The sequence below is a fragment of the Castor canadensis genome, chromosome 6, assembly GCF_047511655.1.
Source record: "Castor canadensis chromosome 6, mCasCan1.hap1v2, whole genome shotgun sequence".
NCBI classification, from domain to species: Eukaryota; Metazoa; Chordata; class Mammalia; order Rodentia; family Castoridae; genus Castor; species Castor canadensis.
In genome coordinates, this window is record NC_133391.1 from 139,862,194 (window position 1) to 139,888,291 (window position 26,098).

The following is a 26,098-nucleotide window of genomic DNA, read 5'->3' on the forward strand; positions in this document are numbered from 1 at the left end:
GGGCCTTTGTATCCCATAGATCAGCTTCCAGGACCTGAGTCCAGAGAATTCTGAGCCATGACTGCAACCTTTGTGTCCAAAGCTGGGCAGTCTCTCTTGGGATCGCTGAGATGTCCATAGCGAGCTGCTTGCTGGGCCCTGTGGCCTTCTGAGTTGGGCCTGCCCTGACACAAACCAGCATGGCACACACTGAGGTGGGGCACAGAGCAGCTCGGATGTGTCCCCAAGCCTAAGATCCACAAGTATCTACAGGCATCCCCAGGAGAGGGGCACGCCACCCCGCACGACCCAACTTGATGTCACTGCAACTGTGCCGCTGTCTCATCACCCTGCTCCAGGAACACAGGACTGGAAGCTGAGACATCTGCTGTTGCAGAGTCAAGTGATACTTTTTGCTGCATTCCTGGGGCAGCGATGGCCCAATGTCCTCAAACCCCACGCCCAGCAGCCAGTGGATCTGGGGCTTACTTCACCAGCCTTCCTTTGGTGATGAGGGCCCATGAGATTTCTTCCACAAGATGCGGTATTGCAGGATTCTCTGAAACAGATGTTACTACCACCTGTGTTTGCTCAAACGCCATGGTACAGGTTATGCCTTCAGGGCCTTTGTACAGGCCATCTCAATAAAGTTGTCCTCAAACAAGAAATTCTCACCTCTGTTTCATGTGTGGCTTTGGGAGAAGGACAGGGTTGCAGGGGCTGAAGTGGCTGGGGCTGATTCTAGCAGCCTTGAAAATCCACTGGCAGGTCACTTTGGAATGATTCTAGATATTGAGATAGGTTGCTGCCTGAGGAACACATGCTTTGCTGGGATAAAGAGTTGGAATAGAATGTACCTCTCCTCCCCTCCAGAATGGTACAGCACACCTTGTGAGACTGGGCATTGGAGCTATTCATCTCAACTGCTGGACTCAAAAACAGATGAGCTTCATCAACTCAGGATTAGGGTTTTGTTTGTTTGTTCCTGGGAACATTGTGCTGCAAATGTAACTCAGTGGTAGAGGGCTTGCCTTGCATGCACAGGCCCTAGGTTTTATCTGGAGCACACACACAAAAAGCACATTCACAAGACAACCTTTATTAACCTTGTCTTGAAAAAAAAAAGTCAAGTTTCAAACTTCCATTACAAATTAAAAATGAATCTGTGCCTGGCAGCACAGGCCTGTGAATCTCAGCTACTTGTGAGGTGGTGAGGGGGATTTCAGTTCCAGGCCAATAGGGGTGAAGTGCACTGTAGGTGATCCTGTCTGTAAAGCAAAGTGAAAACAAAAGGACCAGGTGCATGGTTGTAATGGCAGAATTCTTAATGAGTATGAGGCCCTGACTTCAATCTTTAGTACCACAAATAAAATAAAATGTCTTACAAATCTCAATTTTAGAAGATAATGAAACAATTTTTAAAAACCTTTAAAGGTATTATAAAAAAACAGTATTTCAAAAAAAACATGTGTAGGTGAAAATAATAAAACTCCCATGCTACATAGATAATACAAAGAGATCCAGTTATCTTGCCAATGGGTAAAAAGTGTTTAAGGTCTTCAGCTCCAGTATTTTTAGAGACAGGGCTAGGTAACAACTCCACATTTCTAGGATGACATGCTCACATTACCATTGTCAGCATTTTCATACGTCTTTCCTTCCTTCCTTTCCTTCCTTCCTTCTTTTCTTCTTCCTTCCTTCCTTTCCTTCCTTTGTCCCTCCCTCCCTTCCTTCCATCCTTCCTTCCTTTCCTTCTTTGTTCCCTCCCTCATTCCCTTCCTTCCTCCCTCCTTCTCTCTCTCTCTCTCTCTCCCCCTCTCTCCTTCCCTCTCTCTGTCTCTCTCCCTCTCACTTGCTAGGCAGGCACATTCTACCACTTCAGCCACTGCATTTATTTTCTTATTGCTGAAATTTCAAATTCATCCCTTCTCACTGAATGACCAGCTGATGATATTGATGGTCAGCTGAAATTTACTCAGTTTTCTCGTGCCCATCCTCAGAAGAGGACAAATTCTTATCTTTGTCTTTCTGCCATCTGTGGTTTAGGGTCCTCTGGACATCAATGGGGAACTGAAATTGCAGGGGACCTACATTGGCTGTTGACTTTGGGACACTTCTCTGGGTTTTCTTAACCTCTTCATTGGCATTTCCTCTAGGCTGTCTCTGGTGAGGACGGACCATTGGAATTCTGGCTTATAACCTCCATTTCTCCGGTCTACTTTTTTCTACTGCACACGGGCTGTCAGCAACTTGCGTTATGTTTCCCTGCTCAGTGAGGAATATTAGTGTTGAGATGCATGGAATCTTTACAGGTAGTTAGGCAGCCAGTGTTGTTGGGGTGGCCTCGGGTTTCCACAGATAGCACTAGATCCATGGTTGCCTCTGTCACTGGGCTCAGAAGATTCTAGGTCAGGGATACACCACTTCCACCCTAAGCTGAAGGAGTCCTGATGCGACAGTGAGCATTTCAACTAAGAGCAGCTTTGCAGTCTGTATGGGCTACTGTATTGGACCTACCCTTGACATGGACACTTGCGTAGAGACCAGGTACTGCAGAACCTGCCTTACACCAAACTGCCTGCCTGACTTATGTCTAGAAAGTTAATGTCATCCTCAGGAGACTGGGGTAACAGGACAGGCACCTGACCTGCCACTTTCTCTTGGTCAGATCCCTCTAGTCCTGGAGACAGATGCCTGGAAACCAAGCCCTGTGACAGTGGAGAATTTCAGAATGACGTCCTCCTCTCCTTCCCCAGACGTAAACTGATTTTGAACCTCTGGGCCCTGACAACTTAGTCTTAGGAGTACTGAATCTTTAGTCTGAGAATTTTTGTTTTCTTTTCCTCTTCTAGAGAAATGTAAGACTTCTCACAAAGGCTCATCATTTACTCAGTACTAGACAGTAAATGTTTCTACAAGCTGTGGTAAATGTGATACATTGTGGCATTGATGAACATCCTTACAATGTATCAAATATATCATATTGGAATTCACCATCTCCACCCCATTCCCGCAATGGTTTCAACAGTTTCGCATTTACATACATGTGTACACATTTTTTGTCAAAGGCTTTTTCTGCCTCTATTGAGATGTTCATGTGGTTTTTGACTTTGCTTTTGTTGATGTGCTACATTACATTTATTGATTTGCATATGTTGAACTGTCCCTGCATCCCTGGGATGAAGCTGACTTTGTCCTGGTTTATGATATCTTTGATATGCTGTTGAAATTGGTTTGCCATTACTTTATGGAGGATTTTTTGGGTTTTGTCATGTTTTATTAAAGTCAATTATACCAGTACCTATGGGGTACAGTATAAAAAGTACTATATGATTTCATTGAAACCATTACTGTTACAGAAGTAGTATGCTTTTACATACTGGTGCAGTGCAGAAACTAAGAAACCTAGGGTCCAGGCTGGCTGCTACCTGGGTCAGGGTCTCTGGGTACCATCACAGGTTTGATCTCAATGTACACTTTGGCCAATTTTACCCTTGTCATTCAATCATACCATACAGTATTTACTTAAACCAAGAAGAAATAGTATGTCACAAGAAAACATATTTTAGTAGCTTCATCTGTCAGAAATAACTCTGTATTTCATACTTTTTATGCCATTAGCTACTTTTAAGAAAGAATAGTTCCATACAAATGTACAAAGTAAAACGCACATTGAGAAAACATCAGAGATGTATATAACTTGTACTATAAGCAAATCAATTAATCCCTACTCCCTTACAGTGTTAAAAACCAAAAGAGTAAGCTAGCTATTGCATTTTATGGTTTGTTTCAGAGAAAATGTAATAATAATGAGCACTGGCATTTTGGAGCAGACACAACTGTTGTGTTTTATGTCTGACTCTTTCATTCTGTGATTTGCTATAATCATGTTCTTTCTTATTAAGTTATTCTTGGTAATATTAGTTTTATATGCATTTGATATGAGCATTTACATTAAACTTCAAAATTTAATGTACTGGCAGTAGTAGGACTAGTCTAGTATCCACAATACATGTGAGGAACTCCTAATGATGACTTCTGTTTCCCTCCTGATTTGACAACATTTAGCCATGTTAGCAGTTATTGAAAAGACAACTGCAGATCTGGGGGTTCGGGGCCCTCTTGCAGTGAGCATGCACAGACAGAAGCACCTGGACAGGTTACTCAGTAAGTTATTAGCTCTTAGTTCTTTGTTTTCTTCAGATAGCAAGCCTGCAGGGACTTGTTGACACCTTTGACTTATTTAAAATAAATCCATTGAGGCAGGATTGAGTTTATTGAGCCCATGATAGTGTGGATTACATCCAGTGGTCCAGGACTGCAAACCTACTGTTTTAATTGTAGACTTCACAAATGTCTCTGCAGAGGGCTTATCTAAATTTGGCTATTGTAGTTTAGCCAGTTTTGTAGCTATGAAATATGGCAGGACACTCTGCACAAAGATGCCTTTGCTCTTATCATCCTCATGGGGGCACCCAGAGAAGAAATCTACAAAAGCCTTGGTTGCAAAAACAACAGTTAGCAGTGGAAGAGGGAGCAAGCCACTGGGAGGGGACATGTTCAGAATCACCCTCTAGATATTTCTACCATGCCAGGCAGCACCAGTCATGTCACCTTACCAACAGAATATTAGTATTTATCAGGTTCTTGAGCACATTGTCCAAGTCAGGAATTTCCAGAAGTATTCAGGAGACTTATGTGACATTCCCGCATTGTTCACTAAAACACCAACTTCAAGATCTGCCAGGTTTGTTTTAATTTTATCATAACTATCTTCTGAAGTAAAGTCAACAGCAATGGTCCTTGTCTCCACTTTGAATTTTTCTTTTGTCTCACTGGAAACCTGGTTCAGTTTATCCTCTGATCTGCTAATTAAGACAATCTTCATTCTGTGCTTTGCTAACTCTTTGGCATATGAGTTTCCAGTTCAGTCCACTTCTACCTGTGACAACTGCCCATTCACTGCACCACAAACCAACCCTTGACTTGTTACTCACAGCCCAGACCCAAAAGACTGTGAAAAGCAAGTACATAATACACAGAGCCACACAGACCACAGTGTTTGCGCCCACAGGAAGCCTGCAGCAGGCAGAGTGCTCTCCATGGCTTTCCACTGGGCCTCACTACCTCTGTGAATGAAAAGAAAAGAGTAAACGAAGCTAGGAGGAGTGCCATCCATGACCGTGAAGACACTGCTAGCTATTGAGGATTTTTGCATCTATGAGGAACAACAATTTCTTAAGAGAGAAGTATTTCTGCTCAGACAGTATCCACCCTGAATCTATGGAACAACTCTGAGGTCTTCAGTTGCTAAGCTTTCCACACAAATAACCTTGGTCAGCACTACCACTTCCAGACTCCAATCTCTCTTCCAGATTAACACCTACCTGGATTGGAAGAGATCTTGAAAAGCGGAGAGAGATCCTGCATCTAGTCCAAGATTCCTGTGTTAATGCAGTTAACACAGAGGAAAAAGAAAATCAAATTTCTCTACTTACCTAATTTGCTAACTTCTTGATAAAAGGGCTTATTCAAAAAAGAGTAAAACTATAAAATTTCACGATGGAATATTAAAAGGGATTTAATTTTCTTTTATCTATGTTTTCTCATCTAAAAATCATGAGCAGTGTAAAACTAACATTCCTTTACAGATCCTGAAAGCAGAAAAATTCAAGCACATATTCTATGGAGGAAATTTAAATTCATTACTATTTCAGTGTTGTTAAAAGAAAGGCTTAGCATGAGTGTAGCTGTGAGTTCTATACTCAGCACCACAAAAACAATTTTTTTAAATAAAAAGGGGTTTGAAATAAACTAAAAGGTACAAAGTAAAATGTGCTGTCTCTACTGTGTTTCTTCTGTTTTCAGAACAGATAGTAATGACACTCAGATACTTTAAGGGACTTATTAGGTGGTCAGTTTAAAATCTGACCAAAGAGCAAAGACAGATTTTAGGCTGAACATCAGATATTGACTCTCAGAAGCACACTGCCTACTGGCTCACAAGGAGAAACAGAAATGAGAAGACACTGGATCAGGTAGCTTCCACTGCAGCTGCTCTGTTCAGAGCCTCACAGCCCCTTGCCAATATGTGAATACCAGATCACACTGAGTGTTTGTGGAGAATGTGCGCAGAGAGCGCCACTTCTGCTATCAATGGGAAGTAAATCCTGTTTCATCCTAAAGAACAATCTGGCAGTGCTCTGAAAAATTACCTTTATACAATTTCAATGGGACATGGGTGCTTATCCTAGGGAAATTCTCTTGCATGCCCATAAAGGACTTTTACATGTGTTGATGGTGATCAGTGGCAATCTGAAGGTCCACTGCAGACAACGGAGAGGTCAAGTGCGGTTGAAGCTCACTGGAGGCTAATGTGTAGAATTAGAAGCAGCAGATGAAATATACATACAAAGATCATGGAGCTGGCAGAGTGGCTACAGTGGTAGAATGCCCACATAGCAAGCATGAGGCTCTGAGTTCAAACCCCAGTACCAGAAAAAAAAATAATAGAAATTTGCAAAAGAGTAAAAAAAAAAAAAAAAAGCTGAATAAAATAAGATACAAACCTAACAACTTTTACATAAGGTGAAAATACATGCACACAAAGAATAAATCACACATCATAAGACTAATTGATATTAAAAATACTCACTTAAAATTCTAATGGGAAGAATTGGGACAGAAGTAGAAGAGCAGCATTTGTCCTTTTAATATGAAAATCATACCAAAATTTAAAGTCCCTTTGATATAGGGAATCTAGACATAGATTAGAAAAATTACAATTCCAAGTAGACATAGGACTCTTTTTTTCTCAACCTTACCTAATTATTCCTTTACCCATTTTGCTGCTTGCATATGCATGCTTTAAAACCTAGGCTACCAAATCAGCTCAGGCATGAACTAGCTTGTGATTTTAGACTATGATCCAGCCTCACTGAGTCTCATCTCCAAAACCAGGCACTGTATCTCCAGTACTGGAATAGAATTAATAATATAATTTCTTAGGCTTATGTAAAATAAGAGACACTCTCTATGGTGGAAACTGGTAAGAACTGGATCCTCCTTCCCCACTCCCACTCTTTCATTGCCTGATTCCATGAAAACCCAAGGAATTTCAACAGCAAATGACACAATTTTCACCTTAATCCTATCAGACCTCCAACCAGTTTGTGATGCAAATAAAGGTTAATCCCCACATGATTGGATTTTGGTTTCTGAGGTCAGCACTATAAAGAGGAGCAGTCTACCCAGGTCTGAATCATTTGCCCCTTTTCCTAGACCAGCTACATGGCTTGGCCTGGTGAGGAAGTTGAAGCTATGGAGCTCTGTCCACCGACCCTGGGAAAGCAGACTGGAGGGAGTGTCTATCCAGAGCTCTTCATGCCACCAGGCCTGAACCGAGAACAGGCTTGGGCCTGGGCCCTGGATAATTTTGATGCACTGAGCCACCACTCCTGCCAGTGCCTCCACAACTGCCGAGACATGAAGTCCGAAAGAATGGAGCTACTGCACTGGGCTTCCTGCCAGCAAGGAGCAGACCCCGCAGTTGAGAGGGGTCAGAAACGCCATAGAGACCCACATGTCCATGGCCCAGTGGCTGAAAACAAAGAAGAGCTCCAGTCACCTCAAGAAGAGGGGGATGCTACCATTAGTGCAGCCCAATGGACCCAGAGCCAGTCAGATGGCAGAGTTGGCAGAGGTGGACAGACAGAAGATCAGAGTGTCTCCCTAAGCCCAGGACGTCCCCGGAAACTGCTGAAAACCAAGGCTTAACTCATGGAGGAATCAGGAACCCCAGTATTGCGAATGGCTCACGGACGATGCCCTTTACCCAGTGCCCTGAAAGAAGCTGGAGACACTTTCGTGGGGACCCTAATTCTGTCCCTGAGTACTTAACACATGTGACTTTGCTCTGCTCACCCAAGTGCTTTATGGAGATCATTTATTGTGTTCTTCCTCCTGAATTGGTTTAAAGGTTTTCCAGCTAGATAAACTTTTAATGTAATTAATAATGTTAAGGAATTTTTTTTAGATCTATTTAGAATTGTTATGGTTCTTAATGAAATCTTATATGATGATTAAAGTCTTTCACTTATTGTCCACATGTGGAATTGATTTAAGTGTGTAAAATCAGGTCTGGGGCAGGATGGGGACAGGAACCCAGGTCAGAGTTGAAGGTTGAATTCAGGGGTTTTGAGATGCCCTAGGTACTAATAGGATTGGGAAGACAGCTGGGAGAACCACTTGCTGTGATTTCTTCAACACTGAGTGTGAGAGCTGGAGGTGCTGGAAGTAGAGGGTCTGTCAAGCAAGCCAATGCCCTGAGTTCAAACTCCAGTACTGCAAAAAGAGTGCAGCAGCAGAGTAAAAGCATCAATTGATGTTTTTCCATTAATAAAGAAAGAAGGTCCAATGAAGACCTCTAGTGTTGGGCTTTCTGAATTGACAACAATGGGATTCCAGTGCATCAGCTCTAGAAAATTCCAGCCAGCTCCAGATCCTGTTCTGGTGGGGTCTGCCCAATACAAGCATCAGCGTGGGTCATATTTCAAGATACAGCAAAATAGAAGGTTTGTGGGTGGGGTCACATGGCAAAAGTCTTAGTTTGCTGGAACTATTGTAACAAAATATATTAAAATAGATGAAAAACCATGGAATAGCAAAGACACTTGAGCTTTTAACTTTCTTGATCCCTCAAATTTAAAGTTCAAAACAAGTTTTTTTTTTAGGGAGGGGGACATGGGATTTAAACTCAGGGCCTCCCATTTGCAGATACTCTACCACTTGTGCCATACCCTCTTCCCCAAACAAGATTAAGATTTAGAGAAGTTTAGGTGTCACACCTATTGAAAGGTGGGACCAGAGCTGTTCTTGCTTTGTACTTACTTGACTCAATGACAATTGTCCATGGAAGAGAATGGAAGCACAAGGTGAAACAGGAGTCGGAGTGCTCTTGTGGTTCAGGCATGGAGAAAGGATACCCCACGTGATCATGCTTAGTTTCTGTCTCAAAGTCTCATGGTCTGCTTTTCTTCCTCTCTCTCTTCATTGACTTTTTCTCAACTTCAAGGACTAGAGGGTTAGTCCCCACAATAAAGAAAGAGGAAATGATGCTAGCACCAAAAGGCAGGGAACTATGACTGAGAAGGGATAATTTAGAGAAAATAGAAACAACTAGGGAGAAGATAAGACTAACATAGGGTGTGGAGGGAGTTGAAATGAGATCAGGCTCATAATCCCAAATACCGAAATCTCAAAAGAAAAATCCCTGTAATCTAATTTACTAAAAGATCAAAACATTGAAGAGATAATTCTGGAAAAAAATAGAAAATTATTTATATTTTTATAAGACTGAAAAGGTTTATTTGCATTTTAAAAAGGTGATCTATTTGATATATATAAAAATATAATAGAAGTTGGGGGTGGTGGTACAAACCTATAATCCTAGCATTTGGGAGGTCAGCCTGGGCTACATAGTGCGACACTGTCTCAAAAACAAATACAAAACAAAACAAAAAGAACATTTCATAGGCCACTCTACACAATAAAATTAGCAATATAGCATACATATTTTTCAAGTGAAAGCACTCAGAGAAATGAACGATAGTCACACAGATAAAAATTATGAGAAGGTCAGCCACATGCATTAAAAAATAGATCAAAAATCCCAGCTGAGGCAGGTAGATCTGAGTTCAAAGCCAGACTGGGCTACAAGGTAAGGCCCTGCCTCAAAAATCACAATAAATAGATAAATAAACAGCAAACTCAGAATTTTGTTAGCTAGAAGGAATGCCAATGAAGAAAAAAGACACAGTTTTTACACAGAAGCTTTTGTCATTGTCCTATCAGGTAGCTTATCCACTCATCTGAATTTTCCATCAAACACATTAAGGGCTGAATGAACAAAAATATCCTCTACTGCTAACACTTTGAAACTTACTACACCTTGTTCCAAATTTGTTAATGGTTAGGGGTCTCAACTAAAATCCATTTTTCATCTGCAAAGTCCACCAAACCTTCAAATAAATGCTAATGGAGTTAGGGACTGGGAGAGTAGCTAAGTTGTAGAGCACCCCTTTAGTGGGCGTCAGGCCCTGGGTTCAGTCGCTAGCATCAAACAACAGTAATAAAGCAAACCACACAAGTACCTACAAAGTGTGTCCCCCAAAATAGATTCTTCCCTCTGGTCCATGAGTACTTTGGCTGTTCCACTGCTGTTCCACTCTTTCCCCGGTTGACATTGACTTTTCTCTAAGTTTCCATTGAGGTCACTGAATAGATGTTCTCTTGGGGCAATTAGCTACTAGATTTTCAAGTCACCACTCAGCTTGCCCCTATAAGCATGGGACCACCTAACTGAACAGAGAATATTAAGATGCAGGGGCAGAGGTCTTCTGTATCCCAGAGACTTGATGTCACCCAGAAAGGTGTGGGTGCAAAGCCCTTTTGTGGGTTTGTGCGGAGGTCCAGGAATTTGCAGAGCTGGTGACAAGGCCCTGGTGGCCATGATCTCTGAGTTCAGGATCTTGGACATCCCCACTGTGGCTTCTTATCTTTATGTTTGGCAACATCTCTTGGAACCCAAGGGTTGTCCCTAGGGAACTGCTTTCTAGTCCCTGAGGGCTCCTGACATGGGCTTACTGGTGATGGGAGGCTCAGCCCAGAGCATCCTGGGAAGCAACACAGAACCTCCTGCCCAGGCTCCAATGTCCTTAACCCAGGAGGAACCATTGACACTCCTTTCCCAGGACTCGGGTCCTGCAACATCCCTTGCTGGGGTTGCCTACCTCAGGGGACAGACAACTGCAGCCAAATGCCTCTCCAATGGTGGAGATCTTCCCAAATTCCCCTGTAAACCACCTTCACACATCCCAAGCCTTGTTTGTAGGGGAGATGACACACAGTGGTGCTCATAATCCCCAAGGTTTCATGCTGAACACTTCATCAGACCATCCTCTGTCACTGATGTCATTCCCCTTAAGCTTTGTTCAAGACAATGGGAAACTTGTGCAGGCACAGTGCTTTGTAAGCATGCTTCTCTTTTGTTTTCCATGCAGTAACATTGGGGATAAATGTGCAATTCTTCTCTCTCGCATGTGTTTCAGGTCTGTCAGGAAGGACCAAGCTCTAGGACAGGACCCAAAATCAGTGAGTCCCGGCATGGGTTTGCTTGACTGGGAGTGAATTCGCTTGACTGGGCATGGGTTCATTTCACTGGGCATGGATGGGTGGAGGTGACTCCAGTGAGTAAGGGGACCTGTACATTCTCTTGGGTGACCTTTTCAAGTCAAGGAAAGCTCTTCTTCAAGATTTCCAAGATATAGAAATGTATTTTCAAATATGATGCATTTTTGGGAAATGTTTTCATAGCAATACCTTGAAGAGCCTCATGACCCTGAATTGAAACTGAATCATGGAGAAATTACTGTGAAACATAATGGCGGATCACCTGAGAAGAAAAGCAGCTCTGACATTCCAGTCTTGATGGCACTGTCAACTGTGCCCCACTGTGTTTAGAGGAGCTCATCCTTGGTGTTCTCCTGGTGATTTCACAGAACATCAACACCAGACAAGGCCTCATGACAAACAAATGCCAAGAGGCGATCTGTAATCACCCCAAACAAACAGGGGCAAAATCATGAGATTTGCCCAAATCACAAAAATGACAAAATGTCCCCTGTTCAGGCTAACATCAGTGACTGCTGCTGTCCTCTGATATCCTTCCAGAGCTTTGTTTATTTGTTTGTGTTTTGAGGCAGGGTCTCCTACATAGACTGAGCTGGCTTCTGACTCATGGTCCTCCTGAGATTACAGACGTGTGTGCCCCCACACCCCTCTGAGAGCATTTTAAAAGATATCCCATGACCTATTTACCCCTAAATCCTCACGGCAGTCAGAGCAGAACAAAGCTGTTCTTCCTTAAATCCTCCCCAAACCACCAAGCACAGGCACATACCTATAAGGTGTGATTTTTAACACTCTTATTTTGAGGTGTCTGCAAGTTCTCCCATGGCAGTTTCTCCTTGTGTGACAAGTAAGAAACACAGTGTGTCAAATGGCAAATATATTCCTTATGACCTATGACTGGAGCACATGGACAGAGGTGAGGAATTAATGAAATGGACATGTGTCAGGGACATTCACTGTTCTTTTTTAAGGACTTTGACTTCCCTGATTGATCTGTATTTATTGAGGCATGTCAGGTAAGCAAGAAATAAACATTAGCGTTGAGAGGAGACCAGGGGTTTCTCTTTTTAATCTTACTCCTCCCCCCCCAGCAGACTTCCAGAGTAAATGACCCCTCATCAGAATTATTGAATATTAAAACTTTCACAATGTAGGGAGTTCACCCATTCCTTATTAGCATCATGGAAATTTCTAGATTTTTGAAAGCTCCTGGTTTTGGAAGCTGGTGTGTCTCTGTGTTACTGGTTTATTCATGGGATGTAAGTCATCACCAGCCAATGGGATCCATGGGACACTGTACCTCCCCCTTTCTCTTTCCAATGCATCCTCTAGTCCTGCCCACCAGCCAAGCATCCTATCAAGCCATGGTTCATGTGCCATACAAATGCCTCAGTAGTTTTAAGGCCTGGGTGGGTAGTTTTAAGACTCTCCTTACTCCCCACACCTGTTGATCTTGTCTTTGTGTCCTTGTAAGTTTCCATCCAGTTCCCCCTGTCCCTGTTCTACCTGACCAGTTTCTATCCTAACTTCCAGTTTCAAAATATAAATTTGTATCTACTCTCATTTGTGAGAAAAACTTGGTTCAAACTATGGTGAAGTGAGGTGTAGTGTTTATTCACTTCATATTGGTAGACATTCCCCATCCTCTAATTTTGGCTATCACCACTCTTAACATAGGAATCCTTTCTAAAGGATAGAGTCCTAGAAGGAAAACTTCAGATTTTTAAGACTATTCATGTTACATGTTTTGTGGACATTCCTACATCATTTTCAAAATATTTGATGTTAGGGATAGTATTCTTCTGATAGCCAGTTTATAATTAACTTATCTCTTCCTGACCAAGCCCCCACTTTCTCCAGCTCTGGGACCACATTCCTGCCCCCGTTCTCTCTGGGTTTCCTTAGTGGGGAGGCTTCCTCTCTCTTTAAGGCCAATTCACATCAGCTTTAGAAAAACTGGTCCTTAAAACTTTGATATTTTGCAAAATATCACTATTAAACAGGTCACTGATTCCCTGAATACTAATTAATTGTAAAGAGAAATCTTGTAAGGTTATCATACATCAATGAAACCTTGATGGTTTCATGTTGGAACCTTTTAAAGAAAATCTGGGAGGGGGATGTCAAGGAGGGGAGACTTCTTTGGGATCCCATAAGGTCCAAGAGGGAAAGGGAGAGCAATTTACAACTGAAAAGAAGTTCTCATTTTTGCAAAATTTTGAGGAGACAAAAGAGAAATGCACAAAATCTCTGAAGGCAAAACTCGAGCATGTACCAGCCAACACAGATGTTCCTTTGCCTGATGCAATGGCAAAGGCTTATCCATCCAGGGAAGGGTTGCAGAGAAACTCTGGCTCTCCTGGGTTGCAAAGGCGGGAAACAAGGGCATCTCTAGAAAATCCAGCCCTGATTGCCTGGGATTCACTGCCAACAGCCTTGGGACACATGGTGGTGCTGCCAGGAGCACCAGGGGTTTTGGGCTCCAGTTTGTCACTAGGAGAGACAATAAGGCTCTGTGCCTGGCTCAAGGTGCCTTGCAAGCTTGGAAAGTGACCATTTCATGACCAGGCCCACAGGGTAACACAGCTCGAATGGGTACACACAGAAAGGGAGCAGCCAGTGTCCAGGATATACTGAGCTCTGGAACCTTGTTTCTATCAAATATGGAGGAAAGTGCTGCCCAAGTGCCACCAGGTACACCAAGTGCCTGGACTCAGCAGTCTCCGGATTTGCATTTCTTTTCTTCTGGCCTCTTGAGAACTCCTAACCAGCAGGACCCTGGGTGGTGGCAGCTTTAATCCTCAGAGCAAATTGCATCTCAAATTGGAATTTATGACATTAACATAAAATGCTATCATTTCCGATGAAGTTCCCTAGAGTCAACTAATTTGGTTTAGGATATGACAAAAAGTGTAGCTGACTTGAAGAGGTAAAAGCTGTTTTTTGGAACCCTGGCTGAGAGAGTTTATTTTGCCCAGTCAGGTTGCTAGTTCTAGAGCTTACAATGGACTTCTGTTCCACCAGCAGAGAAATACATTTCTGAGGATGTAAAAAAGGAACATTTCTGAGGTTTCTTTTGTTTTCTTTCTTTTTTTTAATCTTTCCATCTTTGTCTTATTTTCTATTTTTTTATTATGTTAAATACACATCATAAAATTTACCATCTCTACTATTTTTAAGCATACAGTTCACAATGTTTTGTAATCATCAGCACCATACATCTCTGCAATTTTTCTCTTTTTTTTTTTTTTTTTTTTTTTTGAGAAAGGGTCTCACTTTGTAGTCCAGGCTATCCTTGAACTCAGCACTCTTCTACATCAGCCTCCCAAGTGATGGGATTACAGGTCTGCCACCACCGTGCCAGGCTTCTCATGTATTTTATTTTATTTTGATTTTTCATCCATTAATAATTGAAGGGATTTCATTGTGATAATTTCATACATGCTACAGTGTTTTCTCATCTTTTAAAACAGAAACTCCAGACCCTTTAAGTTATAACTTCTCACTCTCCCCTCCCCCATATCTGGTCAACTGCCATTCTCCACAGAGGCTCTATGATTTTGACTATCCCAAGTCTGTCATAGAAGCAGAACCAAACATCTTGTTTAGTTTTATATGGACTTTTTCAGTATTAGTTTATTTTAAAAACTGAGATTTTAATGTCTACCTTACAACATTGTTGGAAGAACTGAATTTAAACATACATGTCTAAGTGCTTGGGATTTAGACAGGTACCCAATTTATATTTGTGAAATTATAGTTGAATCATGTAGAAAATATGAGGCTATGAAATATTTTGTTTTGTTTGGTTTTGAGACAGAGTAGTCCAAACGGGCCTCAAATTCTAGATCCTCCCGTCTCAGCCTTCCCAGGGCTGATATTTCAGGTCTGACCTAGGACCATTGGAAAAGATATTTTAGTCCATGGATTTTTTTTTATTTATCATACATTAATAATCTGAGAGGATTTCATTGCAATAACTTTATACATGTGTACATCCCCTCCATTATAATCCCATTCCCCCTCTGAGATATTATAATCAATGATTCATTTGGCAATTATATAGCATGTCTGCTCCACTCCAGGTCCAATACAAACAACACTAAAACATAGCCCCAATTATAGGATGCTTACAATGCAGTGGGGGAAGACAGACAAAAATATCATTGATCAGACAGGAAAGTTATAACCATTGCTGAGATGAAGTTAGAATCCTCTAGAGAAAGGAACCTCTTTAGAACAAGTCTCTCACAGGTACAACCGTGTTTTCAAGTTGGAATAATTTCCTGACTCTATATAATAACTAGTGCTAACCAGATTCCCACATTCCTCAGTTTATGCATTTGCTTTAAGTAAGAGTAGACATGGCTGTTACTTATGTGTGGGGGTGGGGGAGCAAAAGCAAAAAGAGGAACAGTAAGAGAGCAGTTAATTGCCAAGAGCTTCTCACCTTGATCTCCTCTAAGACCTGAGCTGTAGGACAACAGGTATAGAAGGTGTTAGCCAATTAAGACAGAAAAGTTCCCTTGACAAGCCTGGGACACTTCCCTTGGGTTCTATCTTAAGGCCCCTTATAGAGTGTGAGGATTGCTATTTGTGCTACTGGGGACTGAACCCAGGGCCTCAGCCTGCCATCCGAGCACTCTGCTCATTCCCAGCCTCTACCAATATTTCTTTAATCTTCCCTCTGCCACTAAAACCACATTACAAGATTATACCTACTGTTCTGTGTCTCCTGGAGTTCAAAAGAGGTCCAATGAAGCCCATAGTGCCTCTGTGGTTTGGAGATCCCAATCTTAGAAGGGAAAGGGAACTGGGGGTGTGTTTGAGAATAGTGGTGACCCAGACATGCCTGGCTTGTGGGAACTGGTGGCTTAAGTGCTAGGATTCTAGCATAATCCTTCTGAGGTTCTAATAATTTCTAGCCTCTGAATTTTATGAGTTAGTTTAACACTTATGCTTCATTTCCCTCATTGAAAAGCAGGGTAGAATTACAAAACCACCATGTCAATGTTTAATGAGTTGACCTGGATCCCAGGCCTTTCTTGGGCCAGGCCCACCTGTGTCTCTTCTGCTCCTCACTCTGCCCACCCAGTAGCAATTACACAGGTGGAGAATAAGGAAAAAGGCTTTCACCATTGTGTACCTCCCCCACCCCATAAATTCTAAAATAGATCTAAAAGAGAAATTCTGACTCTACTTTGATTACATGAAGAGAGTTTTTCTAACTGGAAAATCTTTAAGACGCTCATAAGAGAAAGAAGGAAATAAGGAGTGATCACCACAGCAGAAACTTTTTCCTCCTAAATATTCATGGGCCTAAAGAAGTCCACAAGAACAGCCTGAGGCCCCTCACTGGGTGGCTCTTTTAGTTCATTTCTGCAACTATAACAAAATAACAGAGACTACATAATTTATAAAGGTAAGTGGTTTATAGAGTTCACAGTTCTGGAAGGTCAAGGGCATGGTGCCAGCATTGACTTAACTCTTGTGATATTTTGGCTACATTAGAATCAATTCTGATATCTGATTGTGGTTACCGTGGGAAATGTACATCAAGCACCTGAAGAAAGGATGATTCGGATATATGTTATGACACTATGGTTCTGTTGGGTTGTTTGTTTGTTTGGTTGCAGTAATGGGATTTGAACTCAGGGCCTTGATCTCGCTAGGCAAGCACTATACCACTTCAGCCATGTGCATAGCCCTTTTTCCTTTGGTTGTTTTTTTAAATTTTATTTTATTATTAATTTGTTCACATGTGCATACATTGTTTGGGTCATGTCTCCCCCCTCCCCCTTCCAGCTTACCCATCCTTTCCCCCCCTTCTCCCCTCAGTTCCAGGCAGGTCCTGTTCTGCCTTTATCACTAGTTTTGTTGAAGAAAGGAGACAAGCATAATAAGGAAGACAAAGTGTTTTTGCTAGTTGAGCTGAGGATGGCTATACAGAAATATTCCTAGCATTGCTTTCATGTACACATGTGTTACGACCCATGTTGATTCATCTCTCACTGATCTTTACCCTGGTTACTGATCCCCTTCTCATGATAACCTCTGTTGCTCTAAGGTTTCTGTATTAGCTCTTCTGGAGTGGGGACATCAAATGTTTTCATGTTTGGGTTTTTCTACCTATTTCTATATCACCCATATGTGCTCTGCCCTAGACATGCAGTCCCAGTCCAACCACATTGCTGCATTTGCCCTGAATCTAAAGTCCACATATGAGGGAGAACATACGATTTTTGGTCTTCTGAGCTTGGCTGACCTCACTCAGAATGATGTTCTCTAGTTCCATCCATTTACCTGCAAATGATAATAAGATTTCATTCTTCTTCATGGCTGAGTAAAATTCAATTGTGTACAAGTACCACATTTTCTTGATCCATTCATCAATAGTGGGGCATCTTCCTTTAGTTATTTTTTGACAGGGTTTTCCTTTATGCTTGGCTCACCTAGACTCACTTGGCTTACTTGCTTCCCACTTAGCTGGGATGACAGATGTGTGCCACCACTGCAGCTTTTTAGTGGTTGAGATAGGGGTCTCAGGAACTTTTTTGCATGGGCTAGCCTCCAACCAGGATCTAAACTTCCTCCTGATCACTGCCTCCTGAATAGCTGTGGTTACAGGTGAGCCTCTGGCCTCCAGCTTGATTTGGTTCTTTAAAAAGATTAATGAGTCCCGTAGTGGAGGCTCAAGTCTGTAATCCTAGCTACTCTGGAGGCAGAAAACAGGAGGATTGAGGTTCAAAGCCAGCTTAGGGCAAACAGTTCTCCAGACCCTATCTTGAAAATATTGAACACACACACACACAAAACAGAGATGGCAGAGTGGCTCAAGTGGAAGAACACCTGCCTAGCAAGTGTGAGGCCCTGAGTTCAAACCCCAGTGCTGGAAAAAAAAAAAAAAACAGAAAACCCACGCAACAACAGCAACAAAAAAAGAAATTGAAAACCAAGATTCAAATTCATAAAGTCAGAAATGAAAGTTTGGACATTCCTACTGATGCTAATGAAATAAAAAGATTTAGGAAGGTCTGATGAGCAATTATACACCCAAACCTTTGACAATCTAACCAATATTTGTAGATACTCACACTTCACAAAGACTGAATTAGGAGAGGAGAAAACCTGAATACTTCTACAACTAATAGAGACTAAATCAGTAATCAGAGCACTCCTGGGGCTGAGGACATTGCTCAATGGTACACACTTGCAGGAGGCCATGCTGGGGCTAGATCTCCAGTGCCTTAAAACAATGCAAAACAAAAGAAAATGATCCTGATAAATAAAAGCTCTGGAAACAATGGTGTCACTGGTGAATTTTATAAAACATTTAAAAAACAACTAATACTGATTCTTCTCACGCTTCCAAATAATTGAAGAGAGAGAGAGTGAGATAGAAGAGATAGAGAGAGAGAAAGAGAGAGAGAGAGAGAGAGAGAGGCAGAGACAGAGACAGAGACAGAAAGAGCAATCAGTGGTAGAACACATGCTGTGCTTGAGGCCTTGGTTTCTACCCACAAAAAAAGGGGTGCAGCATGATAAAAGCGAGAGCACACAAGGGAGGGGTGAGGATAGGTAAAACACCTAAAAAATTAGCTAGCATTTGTTGCCCTTAACGCAGAGAAACTAAAGCAGATACCTTAAAGCAACTGAGGCCAATAGGAAAAGGGGAACAGGTACTAGAGAAAAGGTGAGATCAAAAAGAATTAACCTAGAAGGTAACACCCACGCACAGGAAATCAATGTGAGTCAATGCCCTGTATAGCTATCCTTATCTCAACCAGCAAAAACCATTGTCCCTTCCTATTATTGCTTATACTCTCTCTACAACAAAATTAGAAATAAGGGCAAAATAGTTTCTGCTGGGTATTGAGGTGGGGGGAGAGGGAGGGGGTGGAGTAGGTGGTAGGGGATGGGGTGGGGGCAGGGGGAGAAATGACCCAAGCCTTGTATGCACATATGAATAATAAAAGAAAAAGAAAAAAAAAAAGGGGTGCAGGGCAGAACAACCACAGAGGTAGTTGAACTGGAAAGCTATTTGTAAAGATACTGTTTTTTTTTTTTAACAAGAAACCTACTTATGTACTGGATACTTTTTTTTTCAGATTTAACAAATATTTATTGAATGCCTACTATGGGCTGGCATTTTTTTTTTCTGGATAATTTTTGTGAGGGTATTTTACTTGATTATGATGGCCTCTGCCTAGATTGTACCATCAGATTAAACACAGGCCACTAGAGGGAGCTGTTGGCCACGTTTTCATACACTCATTCTGCTGGCAGCAGAGCGTGTGTGTGTGTGTGTGTGTGTGTGTGTGTGTGTGTGTGTGTGTGTGTGTGTGTGTGTGTGTGCAGGCATGTGTGTTAGTGTGTGTGTGTAGGCCAGTGTGCTCATAGAGGATTATTCAGATGTAGTGAGAAAATGTTTAATTGCTCAATTCTTTTACCTCAACTTGGATTTAAAGATTTTGGTTTTTTTTGTTTGTAAATATAAACATTTAAAACTTCAGAATTTTGGTTAACGTGTAGTAGGGAGAAGCCAATTCTAAGGATCCATCTCTGGTTCAAGCTCTACTCCATCACTTCTGTACATGTGGCATACAGCAAGTTTAACATCTTTAGCCTTCATATTTTCATCTGTGACCTGGAGGTGAAACCTAACATTTCCCAAGGTAGTTTTCATGAGTACATCTAATAATAACTGCCAAGCAATTTCTCAGTTGAAGGTAGAAAATCGATTGGCAAATTCCTCTTATCATCTATCATTTCATTGATAGGAATGCTGGTAAAAATAGAACCTCAATGAATAACACACACATGTTGCCTTTATGTTACTGATAGGTAATTGTCTTGTATCATGTGCTTGATAAAATCATATTCTATTGATCCTTCCTCAAGTGTTTCAGAAGTCTGTCAGTAAAAGTGTCAGTGCATGAAAGCATAGCTTGCCTTGTTCAAGCATTTATCTTCTAGATAGATTCCAGTGAGATTAATTCAAATACCTAGCAAGCATGTTTGAATAACATGCCATAAGTGAGGTGCTGGACATGCAAAATTGAAGAGCTGGCTCCTGCCTTTTCAGAGCTCATATTTTAGGGAGAGAACAAAGAAAGTCAACAGACTCTGCAAGGACACATCCAACACTTGTTCGCCAAGGACGCTGATTAATGACAACTAAGTACCCTATGGTTATGATGACACTCATCAGAGCCAGGCTTTTCTGCATGAGCTGGGGGGAAAATGAAAATAGTAGGGATAAAAATGAAAAAAAAAAGAAACAGGAAAAAAGAGGAGGACAGTCACAACTTTAAAAATGAGCAATAAAGAGGATGAAACTATGGACATCAGAACAGGCAGAGAGCTGGAATCCCTGGGCAAGGCAGCCAATAGCAGGCAGTTGAAGGGGTTCAGTGGAGCAACACGGACTCTGTACAGCTGACATGGACCATGGCATAAGGATTCTCAACATATGTGCTGTGCTGGGGTGGGTGTCAGGGTAGGACACAAACAGGTTCAACAGCTGCGTACCCCTCAAAGTCTAGGCCTAGAACTCATTGGTTCTGGTGGTTACACTCTTCTCTAAAAAGAGTGAATCTAATGACCTCTCTGCTGGAGCAGCTGCCTGAGATGCAGGTGCAGTGGACAGATGGCAGCGCAGTAAGAACCGACAACATAGTTTGATTGAATGTAAGTCTCAATGCCCATAGAGGTACAGGACCAGCTGAATCAAACAATATCTACTCCTTACATATAATTTTTATCTTGTTTAATATTTTTTCTTTTATCGTTTTTACATTTACTCACATGTGTATACATTGTTTGGGCCACCTCCCCCTGTTTAATATTTTTAATAATTAAAAGCTCCCCAACTACTTTGATTCCAACTTTTTGAAGAAAAATGAAAGTTAAATATTATGTCTTGCCTTTTTTTACATGCTTCCCTCATAAACAGCTTTCTGCATATCAAAGATAGTAAAATTTCACTGACCCTATGTGGTAGCATGGAGCAATTCACCCTTCAGTACTGTGCAAAATGGACAGCAAAATACCATATATATTCTCAAGTATAGAAACAGGGTGATTTAAACAAGGCATGGCATAAACAATATTTTTTACATTTCACAAATGATCACCATAAGTTACATGAAATCAGTGTAGATATTTGCTGTTGTTTTGCAGTGCTGGGGATCCAACCCAGGACCTTGACATGTCAGGCATCATTCTACTACTGAGCTACATTTTCAACCTCACGAATTTACTGTAATTATTACTACGATTATTGTGGTGGGAATGAGGTTTGAACTCAAGGTTTTGTGCATGCAGAGCAAGCACTCTACTGCTTGTGCCTCACCACCATGGGCAAACCTTCTGCCACATAGACACAGGGCATATTCATACAGAACAATCTCATATGGGAAGTCAGAACCCAAAATTCAAATACCTAGGAAATTAACACTCATTTGCTTTCAAAATTGGTTGGGGCTTGAGGGGAATAAGGCAAAAATGTATCATCCTGGAAGAGAGGATTTATGTTTCTATGGTTGTAAAGGGAAGGTTATTTTGTTACTTGAAGGTCAGTACAGCTCTCCATTCTTGTAGGGGGCAAGATAAGATTTCAGGCAAGGTGTGAAGCACAGTAGTAAAAAGTGATTTATTAGAATAGGAGGACATTTTCACAGGTGACAGTGGGTTGTCTCAGAAAGAAAGGTGAAGAGGAACAATCACTTCCACCCCGGCACAGGTTTTTATTAAGTGTAAGGGGGCTTGGAGCATCAAGACCATCCCTAGGACCAGTCTATGGAGAGTGATTGACATGAAAGTTGTAAAAGAATTATGACATATCAAAAATAACTCTGCACGTGAAATTACCCAATACTGCTAAGAAAAACTCATAGGGAGGGAGCGGAAGTTCTGCAATTACAACAAGATTAAAATGACATGTTAAAAACCCAAAGATAACACCTGGTCACTCCAAGAGTAGTGAACTGGAGCCTTGGTGTGCTGTGGCAGTCTTTACATTCTTTTTCTGTAACTAGACAGGATGATATGTGTAACTTTATGTAGCTGATTGTTTGAGCACTCCAGATCAATATGTTGCTAACAGCATAACAAACATCCCTTACCCACTTGTCCTTGGCTCACCACTGTGTCTAACTGCCACCTAACAATTTGGGTCTAGTTCCTGGCCATTTCCATTCAGTATAAAAAGTCTCTGTATATCAGGAATGCCTAGATAAGTACACTTACCACATCTAGTTATCTTGACCTGTCTCAGTTTTCCTGATTCAGAGAGGAGACCCAGGTTAGGCTAAGACTAAGGTTGGATCACAAGTAAAATCATGAAGCTAGTTCACACTGGAGTTGGAAAGAGAGTCTAGATGCTGAAGCACACAAATCAAGCAGGGAAATGAGTAAACAAGTAATTTGGTTGTGTCCTGAGTAACCCAGGCTGTGTTTAAAATTATATATTTTTCTTTTTTGCCACCACTGCATTTCCTGAATCAAAAGGAGACTGCCCATTGGCTATGATTTTCATATCTAAATAGAAAGGAATTGAGCCAATGAAACAGATTCAACAATGTATTTCTACATTGCCTGTCTTCTTTTATGTGGTTTTATTTACTTTATTTTCAGTGACATACCATTATCTGCTTCCCTTACTTCTGTTGGAATTCTTACCATTAGGAACTACTTTGTTTTTCAATGTGTATTTTTATATTTATCAGTTTTACCTAATACTCATTTTGTGTGCTTGTATGCAGGTATTCAACTCAGTAGACTATGTCTTATTGTATTTATTCTTTTGCACACAATAGTTTCTAAGATCTTTGATGTACAGTTCATCTTCCACCTCCATATCCAGTATATTATCTTCAGCTGAGCCTGTGACACATCTTTTGTCTCCACTGTCACCTGGTGTTCAGATTTGCCACTTTGTCACCATCTGCAATTACAGTAGTCACTTAGAGATCTTTGAGAGACTGTCTCTAGGTTATATTCCCATGAGCAGGACTGTACTATACAAAACACACAGAAGCTGGTTGAAGTGGCTCAATCATGTAACCTTAGGTACTTGGGAGAATTAGGTTGGGGGATCTGAGTTCAAGGCCAGCCCAGGCAAAAATTTTGAAAGATCCATCTCCCAATAAAATCTGGGCATAGTGGCACATGTCTGTGATCCCAGCTATGAAGCATACATAGGAAGATCATGGTCAGGCTGGCTTAGGCATGAATGTGAAGCCCTACTGGAAAATACCTACAGCAAAATGGGCTGCGTGTATGGCTCAGGTGGTAGAGCTTGCCCAGCAAGCTCAGGTCCTAAGTTGGAGTCCAAAAAAAAAAAAAAAGACCAAATTTTGCAGACTATTACCAGATAATTCTTTTAGAATGAATGCAGCACCTCCTGGTAGTGAGGGGGTAAGTGGGGAGAGAGAGGGAGTGGGGGATAAGGTTGGAGGTGGGGGGAAGGGGGGAAAAATGACCCAAACATTGTATGCACATATGAATAAAAGGAAAAAAAATAGAATAAATGCAGCATTTATCATCTAACAACAGTACATGATTATTGCATGCACACATGCTCCACACACTTGGCATGACATTGTATTCCAGCACCTGCCAGGGGCTGCCTGAGGCTGGGGAAGGTGTCATGTCAATAGTCCTGATTCAGGTTCTGATCTGACAGTTTTGCTCCTTGGTAGCCATTCTACAACGTGGTTCGAGAGTCTTTCCTGAACAGATACTACAAGCCTTCACCTTTCCATCAAATTGTGAATTATATATATAAAGAGTCAAATAATACATTTATGCTTAAACTCTTGGGGTGTTATTTTCCTAAAAGCATAAAAAAATGCCATCACACTCAACTTTATACCTATTAACCCATTACAATCTTCTTCTACTTTACAATATTTTAAAAATACAGAGAATGCCTTACTAAAACATTTAAGTGTTTAAATGTTTATTTCCTGTTTGTAGGATATTGTGAATGTTCAGTTTATATAAATAATTATTTTACACAGAAAAAAACAAAATAGGAAAATTTCTCTCATATTTCATTTTTAAAAAAAATTTTTATTTAATATTTAATCTTGGAAGTTTACAATTTTTCTTTATAAATACTCTTTCATGGAAAATAAATAAAGATATTTGGATCTTTTGTATATGTCTTAATTTCATGAACAGGGATTCCAGGACAAGAGATTAGGGTTAGTTCAAACATTTTGGGGTATAGGAGTGGCTCAGAGCTTTGGTTTTCGTGAGTCTATGTGTTTAGGCCCTGGGGGTGGTGTTGGCTGGCTGGGGGGAGAGGGGAGAAGGACCCAGAATCTGAAGACCAAAGAGTTAATCTCAGAGAGAAAATTGATCTCCTATAGGGTGTCCAGTAGAATGACATCCTAGACCCAGCCAAGTCCATTCCAAGACTTGCTCAGATTTAAAGCTGACTTTGAGACCAACAATCAGAATGAAGTGCCACTGGATACCCAGGACCACTTGGAAGGTCAAGGGTGATCTGGTAGGGTGTTTACCCAGGTAAGTTCTTTGAGCTGTGGATGCGTGGGTTGGAACTTTTGAGAGCCAAAGCTTGTTACCAAGTTTGATCTCTGCTCCTTGTGTACTCCTGGCAACCCTTAAGTAGGAGAAGCTACCACTTAGTAATATGGAATTCAGGACCCCAGAGAAGCCAACTTCATGATACTGAGCTACAACTGAGGCCTCAGCTCTGCAAACACAGTCCCCTGGCTATCTGCTCCCCTAACTTTCACTCTCACACACTTCCCAATCCCCTTATCTGACTGATGTGGATCTTCCATGTGAGCCAGGGAGTCTCTCAGAGTCATCTACAGGATTGCCCACACAGCTTCCCTCCAACTCTACTCTGAGTCCTTCTGTCTCCACAACAAAAATGCTCAACCAACCACATTTGTAAAACAAAACAAAACAAAAAACAATTTGACATTTTGTAAAGTTTATTTGTAAGGGGTCTCAAAATCAAATAAACATTTACACCAATTAATTTTAGAATGCTTTGATATATTTTCATGGACTAAAGGTAAATTGGGTCCATGAAAATGTAAGATGTCATAAATTTAATTACATGGGTAGGAGGAGAAAGGGAAGACGAGACAAGTGCATCAGTTTATACTATGTGTCAAAGTAACAAAACCCTGCTACTCATTCCTGAAGATACGCAGAAACCTTGACTTATAACCCCAGGTGAGACTGCCAGGTGTTACCACAGCTGACTTATAAATGACCTTTCTGGAGTATTAACCCCCAATCCAGAGACAACGAATAATATTCTCCTTGACTGTCCTCCTATCCTACAAATTATCCCACTTTATGTTACCCTGTTCCTCTTACCCATAGCTAGTGTAGTCTCAACTCTCTATGCTTCCTCCCCCAATGGTTCATTATGAAACTGTTTGAGGCTCTCAGGTCCAGTTAACACATTTCTTACTTTCACCTAGCCTTTCTGATAGTTCAGGAACTTGCCTAGGACCTGCTGTTTTTCTGACTAGCAAGTGCAATGGTTTATTTAAGACTTATTTCACAGATCTCACAGTTTTGGCTTAACTCTACACAAGTATCTCCTTTTTCCAGGAGAAATTGTGTGTATACATTTACATTTTCTGCTAAGTGTTTCACAGGTAAGTCCATCCAGATTGACCCCATAGATGTGGGAAAGAAGAACTTCCCCGGGAGGTCTCCTAGTGATTCAGATTAGCACCACAACATTCAAAACACCCTGAGTAATCTGAACTAAGCTAAGCCCAGGTTCATAATGTCAGCACACCCCATGCATTCCTCCCATTGGAGAGACCCCCATAGTTTTTGCCAAGTGGTATTTGAGGACTCAAAAACTTGTGAGCACCTGAATCAGTTACTGAATATGGCCCTAGATGATTAAAAGTTATGTGTCGGA

The 26,098-nt window shown here is 41.3% G+C and overlaps 1 pseudogene; it reads right to left on the reverse strand.

Moving 5' to 3' along the window:
• Positions 1–4,218: 4,218 nt before the first annotated feature.
• Positions 4,219–5,083, reverse strand: LOC109686756 (very-long-chain 3-oxoacyl-CoA reductase pseudogene; annotated as a pseudogene).
• Between the last annotated feature and the right edge of the window lie 21,015 nt (positions 5,084–26,098).